The sequence below is a fragment of the Eriocheir sinensis genome, chromosome 56, assembly GCF_024679095.1.
Source record: "Eriocheir sinensis breed Jianghai 21 chromosome 56, ASM2467909v1, whole genome shotgun sequence".
Classification (NCBI taxonomy): domain Eukaryota; kingdom Metazoa; phylum Arthropoda; class Malacostraca; order Decapoda; family Varunidae; genus Eriocheir; species Eriocheir sinensis.
In genome coordinates, this window is record NC_066564.1 from 1,126,504 (window position 1) to 1,143,161 (window position 16,658).

Consider the following 16,658-nt stretch of genomic DNA (forward strand, 5'->3'; position numbering starts at 1 on the left):
CAAACACACCAACCATGTAGCCACTGCCTCCCCAGGGCCGCGCGGCGTGGGTACCTACAGCAAGATCGTAACCCAAGGGCCTTTCCGCCTTGGGTCCACTTCTCGCGAGCAAAGCCACACTGAAACAATATGATACGCCGAAACAATATCCTCGGCGCCTCCCTCACAAAACTCCGGATCGAGAGAGCTGAGTCAAGACGGAGGGCCGGACCAACCTTATGAGCCCCCACGCTGCCACACGCACGATTTACACCTTCGAAAACACCCCGGCCACTCAGGACCCAAAGTTGGCCCGTTACCTTCCCGGATTTTTTGCGCATTAATTCAATTCCACAAGCCGTCGTTATCGAGGGGCTTGCGGGGCTGCGAGGCAAAGGAATACTGTTTAATCTGGATGGAGGGGAGGTGAGGCCCAGATCAGTGGCTGCGATATGTTGGGCGAAGATGCGGCGCTATTTTTCCGGTCTAAAAGGTGGACATCCGTCACGGTCCGCGATAAGAGAAACCATCGATCGCCGGTATTGTGGATGAAAGGTCGCGTCTGTCTTGCTTGCTTTATCGCTAATCCGCCGCGGCCGAGACTCTGATAGCACGATAGATGGGAGCCAGCTGATCTTCCTCCCCTCCCCCCACCCCCTAGCTCTCTCTTTGTTCCTCTCTTTCTCTCTCTCACATTTTAATTTGATATGATTTGATCTTGGGGGAGGTAAGGTACGGTAAAGATTGGGGGCATATTCTTATAACGCGATGGATAGGAGCCAGCTGGTCTTCCTCCCCTTCCTCTCCCCCCCTCCCCCCCTCTCTTTGTTCCTCTCTTTCTCTCTCTCACATTTTAATTTGATATGATTTGATCTTGAGGGAGGTAAGGTAAGGTAAAGTTTGGGGCATACACTATACCTGCGCGTAGCCTCGGTGCACATCTCCGTCGCACTGACCCTGGGTAAGGTACACATATATATATTTTTAGGGGTAAGGTGGACATTCATATATACAGTTTGCTGAGGATAACGCTTCTAAGTATGTATTTAAACTGTAGTAATTTTTAGTGTGGCTTCTCTTCCCTTCCTCACCCTCCCTTTCTCCGTCTCCCTCTCTCTCTCCCTCATTCTTTCAACCTATCGTGGCCTTTTCTCTCCCTCCCTCCCTTCTCTTGTTCTACTTTCCTCATTCCCATACTCTGTCTAACTGGCCTTTTCTCTCCCTCCCTCCTCCCCTTCCTCCCTCTTTCCCTCTTTCTCCCTCATTCTTTCTATCTAACGTGGTCTTTTCTCTTCTTCCCCGCTCCTCTACCTCCCTTTTTCTCCCTCCCTCTCTCTGCCCAACGTGTCCTTTTCTCTCCCTCCCTCTTCCCTTTCTTCCCTCTTTCTCCCTTCCTCTCTCTGCCCAATGTGTCCTTTTCTCTCCCTTCCTCTTCCCCTTCCTCCCTCTTTCCCTCTTTCTCCCTCAATCTCTCTGCCTAACTTAGTCTTTTCTCTCCCCCCCTCCCCTTCCTTCCTCTTTTTCCCTTCCACTCTATGCCCAACGTGGCCTCCCCTTCTCCCCCTCCCATTTTTCCTCTCCCTTCCTTTCCCTCTTTCTCCCTCCCTCTCTCTGCCCAACGTGTCATTTTCTCTCCCTCCCTCTTCCCCTTTCTCCCTCTTTCTCCCTTCCTCTCTCTGCCTAACGTGGCCTCCCCTTCTCCCCCTCCCCCTTTTCCTCTCCCTTCTCTTCTCTCTGCCCTCTTCCCTCCCTCTCCTCCCCTCCCTTCCTCTCTCTCTCTCCCTCCCTGGGCAGCGCTTTGTAGGGGCTCGTCGTGGAGGAGGTGGTCTGCTGCAACAATTTCCTAATGAGCGGCCAAGGGGACCAAACTTAGCTCGTTAGCGGGAGGATTTAAGGAAAGGTTCTCGCGCTATCCCTTTGCCGTACCGACGTGAGGATAGAAAGGCGGGAGGGAGGCAAGGAAGGGAAGGCAGAAAGGAAGGGAAGGCAGATAGGTAGGAAAGGTAGGAAGGGGAGGAGTAAGTAGGTTGGGGAAGCAGGAGAGAGAGAGAGAGAGAGGGGATGGGTGGAAAGGAAGGGATAGGCAGGAAGGTGAAAGCAAAAGAGAGGGAAGGAAGGAAGGAGGAAGGGAAGGAAAGTGAAAAGTGCCCAGGTCGTGAAAGCAGGAGAAAGAAAGGGAGGAAGGAAAGAAAGGAAGGAAGGAAGGAAAGAAGGAAAGGGAGAAGCAAACAGGTCGAAGAAACAAACAAATAAATAAACAAACAAACAAACAAACAAAAAGGTAAAAAGCAAACAGTTCATGAAAACAGGAGAGAGGGAGGGAACGAAGGAAGGAACGAAGGAAGGAAGGAAGGAAGGAAGGAGAGAGGGAGGGAAGGAAGGAAGGAAGGTGAAAAGCAGGCAGGTGGTGCAGGAAGGGAACGATTGAAGGTGTGGAAAGCTCATTTTTCTTGTATTTTTGTTGTTGTTGTTGTTGTTGTTGTTGTTGTTGTTGTTGCTGTTTAAAGAGGAGTGCGATAACTTCGGTTCCTTTCATTCAACCAGTCCAGGAAGTTCCGAGTTGCTGTCAAACCACCACCATCATCACCACCACCACCACCACCACCAACACCACCACCACCAACACCACTAACACCAACACCACCACCACCACCAACAACAACAACAACACCGTCACCACCACCACCACCACCATCACCACCATCACCCCTTTCCCCACTTACGATCTTCCCTCTTCCCTCCTGTCTCCTTTTCTATGCTCTTCTTTCCATTCTCTATTCTCTATTCTATTCTCTATTATATTTTCTATTCTCTTCTTTTTTTCTTTCACCTATTATTTTCTTCCCTTATTTCCTTTTCCCTCTCCTTACTTTCCCCTCCCTTTTCCCTCCTTTCTCCTTTCATATATTCTCTCTTTTTATCTTGCTTCCAACATTTTTTTTCCCTTCCTCTACTTCCCTTTTTCCTCTCTTCACTTTTTCCTTTTCCACAATTTTGAACCTTCTTGACCGCCACCACCACCACCACTGACTGAATTTCCGTGTTTTCATGCTTCTGAGTACGATAACTTGGCATCAACACTCCTCACCCGCACTGTTTTCGTTGCCCCGTCCCCACCGCCCTTTCACTCCCGTCCACAGCCCTCTCAGCCCGCCTTTGTGACTCCAAGTGCCCCTTAAACTCCAGACACGCCTCCCAACTCAAAACGTCTTTCAATATTTCCTTTCTGTGTGTTCCGCTTTTGCAAGGAGAATAGCGTTGCGTAATGCACCTTGAAAGAGAGACTTGGAATTCGAAACCACCTCACCGTAAGCCAAAATAACTCACACCGGTCGATCGAGAAGGTTTATAATGCGCATTCAATAGACGAAAAAAAACTCTACTATTTATCGGGTCTCGCCACACGCCTTACAGGTCTCGATGGCGCTCTGTGTACTCTTGGACCTCCTCCCGAAAAGGTTCTATTCTTTAAGGGGTTTCGATTCCTTTCTCATTAAACTCTTCTCCTCCTGACAAAGCAAGAAAATTAGTCCAATCGGTGCGCATTGATCCTCCTCCGCCGGAATCTATATCAAAGGTGTTGGATCGTCTTTGTTTCCTATTTCCTCATTTACCTTTCTCATTTTCTTCCCCCTCCCTCTTTTTCATTGTCTTTACCTCTTCCCTTCTTCCCCTCTTCTTCTCTTCCTTTCTTCTTTCTTCCCGCCCTTTTCTCGTCTTTTCCTTCTTTGCGTCCTTTCCCCTCTTCTTTATATTTGTCTTCCCCCTTTCCTCCTCCTCCTTTCTTCCTTTCTTCCTGTTTCTCTCTCTTCTTATCCTCCTTTTTCCTCCCGCCTTTCTTCTCTTTTCATCCCGTTCTTCTATTCCTTTTTTCGATTTTTCTCCATTTCTTCTCGTTCTTTACCTTTTCCTATTTCCTCCTCCTTTCTTCTTTTCTTCCTGTTTCTCTCTCTTCTTATCCTCCTTTTTCCTCCCGCCTTTCTTCTCCTTTCTTCCCGTTCTTCTCTTCCTTTTTTCGATTTTTCTCCATTTCTTCTCGTTCTTTATCTTTTCCTATTTCCTTCTCCACTTTTCTTGTTTCTTTCCGTTTTTCTCTCTTCCTTCTTTTTCCTCCATCCTTCCTCTTCCATATAATAATCTTTTCCTTCCTGCCCTTTCTCTCCCCTTTCTTCTTGTTCTCTCTTTCTTTCTTCCTCTCTTTTTCTCCCTCTTTTTATTTCCCTCCTTTTTCTCTCCTCTTCCTCTTCCATCTTTCTTGTTCCTCTTTTCTCTTTCTCTTCCCGTCCCTTTTTTAGTTTCTCTCTTTATTCTTCCATCTATTTTTCTTCCCCTTTCTTCCTTCTCCCTCTTCCTCATTTATCTCCTGTCCTTCTTCCTTTTCCATTCTTCTCTTTTCCTTTTGCTTTCTTGTCTCGTTCGTCTCCTTCATTCCTATCTTATCTTTCTCTTCCCTTTACACTTTATCCTGCGGTTGGTTTTGTTTCATTCCATCCCCTGTTTCTCCTTCCTTTTCCCTCTCCCTCTCTCTTTCATTCTCCTTCCCTTTTCCTCAGTTCTTTCCCTTCTTACCCTCCTTTCTCCCTGTTCTTGTTCCCTTATTCTGTCCTCTCTTTCTCTCATTCCTTTCTCTTTTTTTTCTTTTTTTCCAATTCTTTCTTTCGTCTTTTTTTTTTCTTTAGTCTCGTTTCATTTTCTTCTTCACAACTCTCGTCCTCCTCTTCATCCTCCTTTTCCTCTTTCTCCTCTTCCTTTTCTCGTCCTCTTCCTCCTCTTCATTGCTCCCTTTCCCTTCCCATTCCTCCATCTTCTGACTTCCTTTATATCATTTTCCTCCTTCTCCTCTTCTACGTTCTCTTCCTCTTCCTCCTCATGACTCCCTTTCCCTTCCCCTTACATATGCTTCTACTTTCCTCTTTATCATTTCCCTCCTCTTCCTCCTCCTCCTCCTCCTCCTCTTCCTCATCATCACTAAGCCAACGACAAAATGTTTAAGTCTGGTCCTTTGAGCGCCCTGCCACGTTTTCTTTCTTTCTTTCGCACGTTTTGAAGTCGCTCGTCATTGCAAACTTTCGCCGCCCAATTCTCTCTCTGCCGTGAACTCGCTGCGGCTGTCTACTAGTCGCGCCTTGTTCTGGTGACGCCTTAATCTGCCCTGCTGACTTGGGGTCTTGGAATGGAACACTGCACTCCCTCCCTCCCTCACTCACTCACTTATTCATTCCTTCATTTATACCTTTCCCCTTTCCTTCTTCTCCTTTCTTCTTTCTTTCTTCCTGTTCCTCTCTCTTCCTTGCCTTCCTTTTATCTCCATCCTTCTCCTCCCTTCCCATTCACCTCTCTCTCTCTCTCTCTCCCTTTGCTCGCTTTCTCCTATTCCTCCTCGTTACCCTTCCCCTTTCCTTCTTCTCCTTTCTTATTCTTTCTTCCTGTTCCTCTCTCTTTCTTTCCTCCTTTTTCTCCATCCTTCCGCACTCACACTTACTCATACTCGCACGCACTCACTCACTCACTCACTCACTCACTCAGCGGACTTTTTCTTTTGTCTTTGTTTGTTTTCCTTTTGCTTTTTTCTTTACCGTAAAAACAAACTCACTCACTCACTCACTCTCACGCACTCATAATTCACTCATTCACTCACTCACTCACCCTCTCATTCACTTCATTCGCTCTTGTAAACATTATTTTCTTGCTTTTTTCTTCCAAATCAATACGTCGTTTAACTTTTTTTTTGTGTGTGTGTGTGTGTGTGTGTGTGTGTGTGTGTGTGTGTGTGTGTGTGTGTGTGTGTGTGTGTGTGTGTGTGTGTGTGTGTGTGTGTGTGTGTGTGTGTGTGTGTGTGTGTGTGTGTGTGTGTGTGTGTGTGTGTGTGTGACCCGTTTTTGTTGAGGAGAAAAGCGTTCCATAATGTTCCTTGAATGAGACACGTGGAATTCGAAACCACTTCACCGTAAGCAAAAAAAAAAAAATAAATAAATAAATAAATAACTCATACATTAGTCGATCGATTTAGTTTAGTTTATAGAGCGCATTCACTGAAAAGGCGTATCTTCATATTCTCCTTTTCTAAATAAATATAAACATCACTCACTCACCCACTCACTCATTCACTCACTCTTAATCTTTCTTACTCTTCTTACTCTTTCCTAGCTCATTCTTCCTTTCTCCTTACTCATTCTTTCATTCACCTCACTCTTACTTGTTTTCTTTCTCTTCTTTACTCCTTACTTTACTTACTCTTTCCTACTCTTTCTTACCTCTCTCTTCCATTCACCTCAATCCTCATTCTTTCTTTCACCTCACTTTTACTCATTCTTTACCTTTTTTCTGCTTCTCCTACTCCTTCTTGTCTCACTTTTCCTTTCATCTCACCCAGACTCACTCACTCTTTCTCACTCACTCACTCACGCATTCTTTCACTCGCTCGCTCACATTGGAACTCGCGCGCTCAATTTGCTTTCCTATTACTTCCCCGCCCAACGACCCGCTTCCAAGACACGCCCTCGTCCGCAGGCCTCATCGACGACCAACGATTGCATAACCATCACGCGACCGGAATGGAAAGCGATCTCGTCTCAAGGCTCAGTTGCTTTGTTTTTCCTCTCTCCCTCCCTCCCTGTAAAATGACTGCCTTGTGGATGTGTGTGTGTGTGTGTGTGTGTGTGTGTGTGTGTGTGTGTATATGTATGTGTGTGTGTGTGTGTGTGTGTGTGTGTGTGTGTGTGTGTGTGTGTGTGTGTGTGTGTGTGTAAAGGCAAAAGATCGTGCATTTGTGAGCCAGTAAGAGAGAGAGAGAGAGACTTAATAGACGTGGGCGGACCAGAGTGGGCTTGAGGAGGGAAGGCAAACGAGAAAGAGGAGGAGGAGGAGGAGGTGGTACGGTACAGTGGAGGGAAATATAATGACTGGCTCCGGAAATAATGAAGAGCTCGTCTTAATGACTATTCTAATTAAGGAATGAATTATTGAGGAGATGAATAAATGATAGTTCAAAAGACGGCTTGGAATTTGTTTATCATAATGTTGGGTTGAAGGGGTAAACGGAGGAGGAGGAGGAGGAGGAGGAGGAGGAGGATGGTTAAGAAGAAAAAGAAAAAGAGTGGGAGAAAAAGAAAGAAAAAGGAGAAGAAGCAAAAGAAGAAGAAGAAGATGAAGAAAAAGAAGAAAAAAGAAGAAGAAGAAGGAAGAAGAAGATATTGATGATGATGAAAAAGAAAAAGAAAAGGAAAAGGAAGAAGAAAGAGAAGAAGAAAAAAATAAGAATACGAAGAAAAAGAAGAAGGAGAAAAAGAAGAAAAGAAGAAGATACGTACAGAAAGAAAATAATAATAAAAATAGGAATTCCGTCATTTTTCAAAGCAGAGAAGTTCCAATATCATTTTTTCGTGGTCAGAGCGACACATCTACTCGCCCGCCAATAAAAAAGAAAAACGATCCAATTAACCTGTCCATATTTTGCCTTTCATATTCCCTCCCTCTCTCTTTTTTTACCTGTATTTTTAACTAATCGAAACTCTTCCACCCATCAAACAGTTCTGGCCCTTCTCTTCCTCCTCTTACACTCCTCTTCCTCTTTATCCTCTACCTCCTTCTCCTCTTGTTTTTCATTCCCCCTTCTCTTTTTTTTTCTTTTCCTCTTCCTTCTTGCTTCTTCTTCCTTTCTTTACGTTATTTTCTTTATCTCCTTACCCTCTTCTTCCTCTTTTTTTTCATTTCCCCCTTCTCTCTTTTTTTCCTGTTTTTTCCTCTGATTTTTTATTTTCTTTACCTTATCTTCTTTTTCTTATTTCGCATCTTATACCTTCTTCTCCTGTCTTCTCCTCCTCTTCCTCTTTATCCCATACCTCCTTTTCCTCTTTTATTCCATTTCCTCTTTCGCCTTTTTCTCCTCCTCTTCTTTTCCTTAACTTATCTTCTTTTCTTAGTTCATCTCTTATACCTTCTTCTCCTGTCTCCTCCTCTTCCTCTTTATCCCATACCTCCTTTTCCTATATTATTTAATTTCCTCTTTTTCCTTTTTCTCCTCCTCTTCTTTTCTTTAACTTATCTTCTTTTCTTAGTTCACCTTCTACCTTCTTCTCCTGTCTCCTCCTCTTCTTCCTCTTTATCCCATACCTCTTTTTCCTCTTTTTATTCCATTTCCTCTTTCTCCATTTTCTCCACCTCTTCTTTTCTTTAACTTATCTTCTTTTCTTAGTTCACCTCCTACCTTCTTGCCCTCTCCTCCTCCTCTTCTTCCTCTTTATCCCATACCTCCTTTTCCTCTTTTTATTCCATTTCCTCTTTCTCTTTTTTCTCCTCCTCTTCTTTTCTTTAACTTATCTTCTTTTCTTAGTTCACCTCCTACCTTCTTGCCCTCTCCTCCTCTTCCTCCTCCTCTTTAGCCCATACCTCCTCTTTTCTTAACTCTTCTTAATTTCTTTCTTCTCCTCCTCCCTCTCCTCCTCCTCCTCCTTCTTCCAGTCTCTTCCTTTTATTTACTTCATCTGCTTTGCTTCGTTCAATTCTACTTTCTTGATTTTTTCTTTTACTTCTCCTCTCTCTTTATTTTTCTTCACTTCTCATACACTTCTTCCTCCTCCTCCTCCTCCTCCTTCCCCGTCTCTTCTCCTCTTCCCATTTCTTTCTTCTTTGCTTTCTCATCATTTCTGCCTCCTCAGCGCACTCAACACACACCCCCCCTCTCTCCCCCACATCACATAGCTAGTCTCCTCCCTTCTCACTCAACCTCCGCAGCTCTCCGAAGTACATTATCTTTCTGCGCGTGATGAGATGAATGAACTCACGCCTCGAAACAAACCAAAAAATTTCAGGAGTTAAAGCAAAATGATGAGACGGATGGAGATTTTGGATTCTGTGCGAGGGAAAGTTTATCATTAGAGAGAGAGAGAGAAGAGAGAAGAGAGAAAAGAAAAAACTGTAGCCGAGTGACTTACAGATAATGACAGCGAAAAACGAATCTGGCGTACGAACGATGAAGAGGAAAAAATGGAGAGGACAAAGGAGAGGCGAGAGTAACAAAGACTGCGGAAGAGGAAAGAAAAAAAGAGGAGGAGGAGGAGAGGGGGGGCGGAAATATGAAACTGTGGAAAGGGAGATAAAGATGTGTCCTTTTTGGGGTCTTATAACACGGGAAAACCACAGACGAAATTTTATAACGTGAGAAAGAAGCTTTGTGGTCGAGGAGGAGGAGGAGGAGGAGGAGGAGAAAGAGAAAAGGTAGAGGAGGAGAAGGAGGAGGAGAAAAAGAGAAAGTGAAAAAGCAAAGGAGGAAGACAATAGAGGAAATAGAGCAGGAAAAGGAGAATGAAGAAGAGGAAGAGGAAGTGGGGGAGGAGAAAAAGAAGAAGAGCAAGAGAGAGAGAAGTGGAGACGCAATCGAAGGAGGAAGAAGAGAAGGAGGAGGGGAAAGAGAGGAAGCTGAAGAGGAACAATGCCAACGACTACAAGGAGGGAAGAAGATGGAATTGAGCATCGCGGGTAAAAAAAAAAAAAAAAAAAGGGAAGAAATTATAACCCATTGAGATGAAGATGAGCTTTCACGACGGAGTGTTCGGGGCGTTTCACTAAGAGACATATTCTTATCAACCCTTTCAGCGCCCTGGTACACACGTTTGACAAGGCTTTCGTATAGGAGTCGTTGTATATGCATTTCCAGGGGTAGGTTGTTGAGCTTGGTGGTAGTTTGACGAAGCTTCTGAATATACCATGAACGTGAAAAGACTCATAACATAAGGACCTGGTTAATCTCCTTTCAGCGCCCTGGTACACACGTTTGACAAGGCTTTCGTATAGGAGTTGTTGTGTATGCATTTCCAGGGGTAGGTGTATGAGCTTGGTGGTAGTTTGACGAAGCTTCTGAATACCATGAACCTGAAAAAATACTTATAAGAACCTGGTTAATCCTCTTTCGGTGCCCTGATACACACGTTTGACAAGGCTTTCGTATAGGAGTTGTTGTGTATGCATTTCCAGGGGTAGGTGTATGAGCTTGGTGGTAGTTTGACGAAGCTTCTGAATATACCATGAACGTGAAAAGACTCATAACAAAAGAACCTGGTTAATCTCCTTTCAGCGCAATGGTACACACGTTTGACAAGGCTTTCGTATAGGAGTTGTTGTGTATGCATTTCCAGGGGTAGGTTGTTGAGCTTGGTGGTAGTTTGACGAAGCTTCTGAATATACCATGAACGTGAAAAGACTCATAAGAAACTGGTTAATCTCCTTTTTTGGGCCTTTGGAAATTATTGAAGAGAGATGCGAAATTATCTGGGAATACCGACATTAGATAGATAGATAGATATAGAGTGAGAGCAAGTAATAGACAAACAGATTCAGCCGACATCTCAAGGAATTCCGATATCCCCCTCCTTCCCTCCCTCCCTCCCTTACCTCATTCTCCCCCCCCCCCTCTCTCCCCCGTTCTTCTTCTATGATAATCCAATTTCCCGATGAATAGGATAAAATAGAGAAAGAAATCGTTTGGAGGCTGGAATTGCATGTGGCGATTTAGAAAAGACAGAGAGAACTAAGTGTGTGTGTGTGTGGGTGTGGGTGGGTGTGTGGGTGGGTGGGTGGGGGTGGGGAGTCTGTGTGGGTCTGTCTCTGTCTCTCAAAAAATAATAATAATAATAAATAAATAAAATAATCATATGCAAATTAACGGCATAAAACAGACCCCTTTTTATATTTTTTTTGCCCCGTTTTCTCTGTCACCAAAAAATAAAGAGTCTCAACGTTTTTCTTTATCTTTCCTTTTCTCGTTTTTTATTTGATTTCCTCCCCGCCAGATGGAGGCAGCGGCGAGGGACGGGAATAATCGAGGGAGCGTTCATCACGGCGTGTTTGTCTTTTATATATATTGTGTGTGTGTGTGTGATTGTGCCCCTTCTCTCTCTCTCTCTCTCTCTCTCTCTCTCTCTCTCTCTCTCTCTCTCTCTCTCTCTCTCTCTCTATCTCTCTATATCTCTCTCTCTCTCTCTCTCTCTCTCTCTCTCTCTCTCTCTCTCTCTCTCTCTCTCTCTCTCTCTCTCTCTCTCTCTCTCTCTCTCTCTCTCTCTCACACCACTTAATTCCAAAATTCCATTATATTCTGCGTATTCCAGGAAGATCTGAAAACCATTCGTGTGGCTTATTAGAGGCTTATTAAAACCATTCCTGAAATTAATGAATGTCCATTAGAGAAACTCAATTTCAAAAAATTCCCGACGAAGGCCATGAAGGAGCCCACTTTGGAGACGTGAAGATGTTCCCTTTTCCGCGCGGAGAGGAGTAAACGGCATCCCGGCAGCCTGTCCTAACGCCTAACCTAACCTAACCTAACGCCTAACCTAACCTAAACTAACCTAACGTACCCTTGTGAATGCTTATGGCTGAGGCTCCCCACGCGCGTCCTCCTGCTCGTATAGTGAAGTTTCTTGCGGTGAAGTCAGTAATTATGCCTCGTAGTTAATGATGATGATGGTGATGTTGGTGGGGTCCGTGGGCGTCTCTTCCAGGCCTGTGTCTTCGTTGTTAGCATGTAAGAAAAGCAGTGATTAAAAGTCCTTTGTTTTTTGTTATTTCTTTTTATCGAGTCGTGTCTTGGGATATTTTTGGCATTATTATATATTTTTGTTGCTCTTCCGTTTTATGTGATCTGTCGATATGTATTAGCTAATCCCTATTTCTTTATCTCGTTTTAAATTTTATGTATTGATTTCCTTCTCAGATATCGAGTCTATAATTCCATGCAAAGGTTAAGTAAATTAATTTCTCTCGTTCTCGCTTATGATATATCTTTCAAACGTGTCTTCGCCTTCATAATTTACATCTTCGTTGTTGAAATTATCTTACATCATCACTTTTTTTTCTTCGTACGTTATTTCTTCACTTTTCTGCTTCTGTGTGCATTATTTTGGGAGGGCACTTCTCTTTTTGTCTTTTTTTTAACCTGTGATATTTTGCCATTTTTGTGTCTTAAATCTGCTCCCGACGAATCCGACTCCGCAGTATTGCCAAGGAAACGCTTACGATCTATCTCTCGTCAGTGTTACCAAGTCGCGTCCACCACCATCTCATTAGTTATTCTTTTATATCACTCGTATTTTTCTTTCATCTACTTCTTTGTCTTAATCACTGCATTGTCTTGGTCACACACTTCCCACCTCCCTTTGTTATTGTATCTCGTCCTCCTCCTCCTCCTCCTCCTCCTCCTCCTCCTCCTCTTCCTTCTCAACGTTCTCCTTTCCTTTCTCCTTCACATCATAACTTGTCGCCTCCTCCTCCTCCTCCTCCTCTTCCTCCTCTTCCAGTTTCATATATCCTCCTCTTCCTCCTCGTCGTTCTCCTTTCTTCCTTCCTCCACATCTCAACTTGTCCCTTCCTCCTCCTCCTCCTCCTCCAGTTTATCCTTCACCTCTTCCTTCATCCCATCCTCACCTTCGTCAACCTTCCTTCCCTGTCCCCTCTTCAGCTTACTCCTTCTCTTCCTCCTCGTCTTTCTTTCTTCCTTCCTCTTTCACATATTAAATCGTCCCTTCCTCATCCTTCTTTTCCTCCTCGAGTTCCTTCAGTTCCACCTTCAACCCATCCTCAGCGTCCCCTTCCTTCCTTTCCCTGTCAACGCATCATTTCCCTTGGTTAATATTTCAATAGGATGAGATCACGCCTTCCCTTATGATCAACACCCTCCGCCAATCCTCCTCCGTCAGTCTTCCCCCCTCCAGCCATCGCCTGATCGTCACTATTGCCAAACCTTCTTAGCCGCGAGCCTCATGCAGTGTTGCCAGCCCCACCAGCCTTTCATCCTCCCGTCAGTGTTATCAATATCAACATTCTCTTCCACCAGCTTAACCGAACCCGCCTACTAACACCCAGCTGCCACGAAGAGGAGGAAGAGCGGGAAAATGAAGGTGGAGTGAAAGATTGCAGGAGAGAAGGTGGAAGAGGAAGAGGAGGAGGAGGAAGAGATCAGGAGCTTGAGCCAGGATGCAACGTTAAATTCAGTCTCTGTGCGAAATTCCTCCGAGTTTGAAAATAGTTCCCGAGAGAGAGAGAGAGAGAGAGACAAACAGACAGGACCTGAGGGTACCTGCCGGCGATTACGAGTCCAACACTTGATCAGACCGTGGTGAATTATACACACACACACACACACACACACACACACACACACACACACACACACACACACACACACACACACACACGCACGCACTAACCGTATTAATAAAAAGATAAGTGATAGATAGCCGGGATAATGGTTTTAATCAAGATATCATTGACCTTTTAATCAGACTGTGGAATCGGAAACTAATTCATCACGGTGTTTCATTGCTCGCCACACCTCATTGCGTCACACATTAACACCCCGACACGCACCCCGGCACCCCTCACCCCTTACCCCTCACCCTTCCTTCCTACCCTTTCCACCTGATTTCCCTCTTCGCCTTTCACACCTCCCTTCCCCCCTCCTTCCTTCCCTTCTCTTCTCCCCAGCATCTCTCACCCTTCACATCTCCCTTTCCTGTCCCCCATCCCACCTGTCTTTCCCCTTCCCCTTTCACACCTCCCCTTTCCTCCCTTTCCCTTAACCTTCACACCTCACCCACGTCTCCCTTTTCTTATCTTCACCCCACTCCCCTCTTATCGCCCTGCTACTACCCAGCTCTCCCCCACACTGCCTCGTCACCCTTATCACCCTCCCATGCTCCTTCCCACTCCTCGCCTCACTCTCTTCCTTCGCCTGCTTGCACACCCATTCTCTTTCCTCATCTTTTATCCATCTACACCCCGTCCCGTCGCCTCAGTACCTATCTACACTCATGAAGTCTCCTCTCTCACCTCTTATCTTCCTTAGCCACGCTCAAAAACTCCTCCATTTCCCGGCCTTGGTTTACGGCCTCGAGCTAAGCACTTCATCTTTTCTTAATCATTTAATCACCTGTTTCCATCCGCCCCCGTGCAGCCGGAACACCTTCAATCTCACACCAAGCCCATTCAGCCCTTCAAAAGCCGCCCAAACCTCCAGGTAGCCTTTCTTCACTTGCAGGGCCCCGATCCCCCTCCACCTTCCTCGACGCCTCCAGGAGCTCCCCCCCCCCCTCCCCCCCGCCCCCCGAGTCCAACAATTACCGTGCCTCACCCCGCCTGACGCGAACAATAGGAAAGCAGCGCAGTTTGAGTGGGCCAAGTTTTGAATAATTAGAAGCTGGACCTTAGAGAGCAAACAGCCCCTTCACTGGTGGTGGTGCAGAGAGAGAGGGAGAGGGAGAGGGAGAGGGAGAGGGAGGGGAGAGACAGAGATTTCATTAAAAATATATATATCCATCTCTCTACATTTTCACATTTCCTGGACTTTTCATATACCATCCAGTTGCTCTCTCTCTCTCTCTCTCTCTCTCTCTCTCTCTCTCTCTCTCTCTCTCTCTCTCTCTCTCTCTCTCTCTCTCTCTCCCTTAACTTAAAATAGATTTCGGGGAAGCGGACCACGTTAAAGCATACACACACGCACACACACACACACACACAAGCACGGAGCGGGGCATTCATTTAAGGGTAAACTCTAATTAACTCTCTACGATCCCCCATATTAAATTCCTGAACCTTTAGTTATTTGCGCCCTCCCTCTGCACCCCTGATTGTCTTGTTGCTTTTCTCTCTCTCTCTCTCTCTCTCTCTCTCTCTCTCTCTCTCTCTCTCTCTCTCTCTCTCTCTCTCTCTCTCTCTCTCTCTCTCTCTCTCTCTCTCTCTCTCTCTCTCTCTCTCTCTCTCTCTCTCTCTCTCTCTTTGTGATACGGTTCTGTGTTTTCCTTTCCTTCTACTTCTCTTTTGATCTCTTTTTTCTCTTTATTTTCTTTTTTTACTGTTTTTTTTTATTTGTTTCGCGTATTATATATTTCTTCTGTTTTCTTTTTCTTTCTTTCTCCCTTTCTTTCTTTCTTTCTCCCTCTTTTTTTCTTTCTTTCCGTAGCGATGATTTCTCTTTGCTGTCTTTATTCTCTCTCTCTCTCTCTCTCTCTCTCTCTCTCTCTCTCTCTCTCTCTCTCTCTCTCTCTCTCTCTCTCTCTCTCTCTCTCTCTCTCTCTCTCTCTCTCTCTCTCTCTCTCTCTTCCACTTCTCTTAATGTCTCTCCTATCTTCCTCAATTCCCATCCTGTCTACATCTTCTTCCATTCTATCCCTTCTCTTCTTCCTTCTCTTTTTGCTTGTCCTTGTCCCCTTCCTTCTCTTTCTTCTCTCCTCCCCTTCAGTCTCTTCGTTTCTTCCTCTTTATCCTCTGCTTCTTATCCCTCGTTCATACCTCTTCCCTGTCTTTCCTTGCTCCTCTTTCTCTATTTCCCCTGTTTCTCCTTCTCTTCCTCCTCCTCTTCCTCTATTTACTTTCGTTTTCCCCTCCTCTCCATTCTCTTTATCTTTCTTGTCTTTCCTTCCTCCTCGTTCTCCACTCCCCGTTCTCTTTCCTCCTTTTCATCCATTTTAAGCCCGACTCCTTCTTTTCTTCCTCCTCGACCTCTTCTTCTCCATCCCTCCTCCCGTTTTCTATTTCACTTTTCCCTCCTCCTTACGCTCTCCTGTTCATCCTCATCCTAATCTTACATCACCTCTTCCTACATCACTTATCCTTCTACATCGCCACCTCGTCCTCCTCCTCCTCCTCGTCTTATCTCTAATACACTGCTTTAGCTCAGCCGCGGCGCCCAGCTGGAGGCCGCTCGGGTTAAGGGGCCGCCGAGTTACCACAGACAGGAAACTTCGCATCTGTAATCGATGATCCATTCTGATTTCGCCCCGCCGCCCCTGTGCCCGTCCCGCAGTCCCCGGCGAGAGAGAGAGAGAGAGAGAGAGAGAGAGAGAGAGAGGGGGGGGAGGGAGAATGATTGAAAGAAAGAGGAAAGAAAAAGAGAAGAAAGAGAAAAATAGAAGAAAATGAGGAAAAGAGAGAGAGAGAGAGAGAGAGAGAGAGAGAGAGAGAGAGAGAGAGAGAGAGAGAGAGAGAGAGAGAGAAGAAAGTGAGTGAAATAAATACATGAGAGAGAGAGAGAGAGAGAGAGAGAGAGAGAGAGAGAGAGAGAGAGAGAGAAGGTGGCTGCGGCAGTACTTATCTGGTGTTTGTTTATTATTGTTTCCCTCCGAATTCTCGCTTGTTTGTGTGTTTGTTTGTTTTCATTATTGGATCGCGGCCTTTACTCGTCTTTCTTTTATTTGTGTGTGTGTGTGTGTGTGTTGGGACGGAGATATTTATAGACGCTCTCCTGCAAATCAAACCACACAGCGTCATTTTTATTATTACGTTCGTGCTATTTTTTCCCTTTTCTACGTGACGAGAAACCATAATAATTTTTCTCCCTCCGCGTACCATAATTTCCTTTTCCTTGGGGATGTGAGGCTGCGCGTGGATGGCTTTACTACCACTGATAATAATAATAATAATAATAATAATAATAATAATAATAATAATAATAATAATAATAATAATAATAATAATAATAATGAGGATGAGGATTGGGAGGAAGAAGAAGAAGAAGAAAAATTATACTGTTACTACTACTACCACTACTTCTACTACTACCACTACTACTACTACTACTATACACCAGTGATACAAATGTTGCTAAATCTCACAGGTCTATTTATAACATGCTTTCTTTTTTAATCTTTTTATTTTGCCAGTTTCGCTTCATCAATTGTCTTCACATACTT

The 16,658-nt window shown here is 44.8% G+C and overlaps 1 long non-coding RNA gene across 1 annotated transcript in view; it reads left to right on the forward strand.

Annotated features, from left to right (window-relative positions):
- LOC126984146 (uncharacterized) overlaps positions 1 to 16,658 on the forward strand; it is a 76,500-nt gene that overhangs the window by 58,734 nt on the left and 1,108 nt on the right. The window lies entirely within an intron of this gene.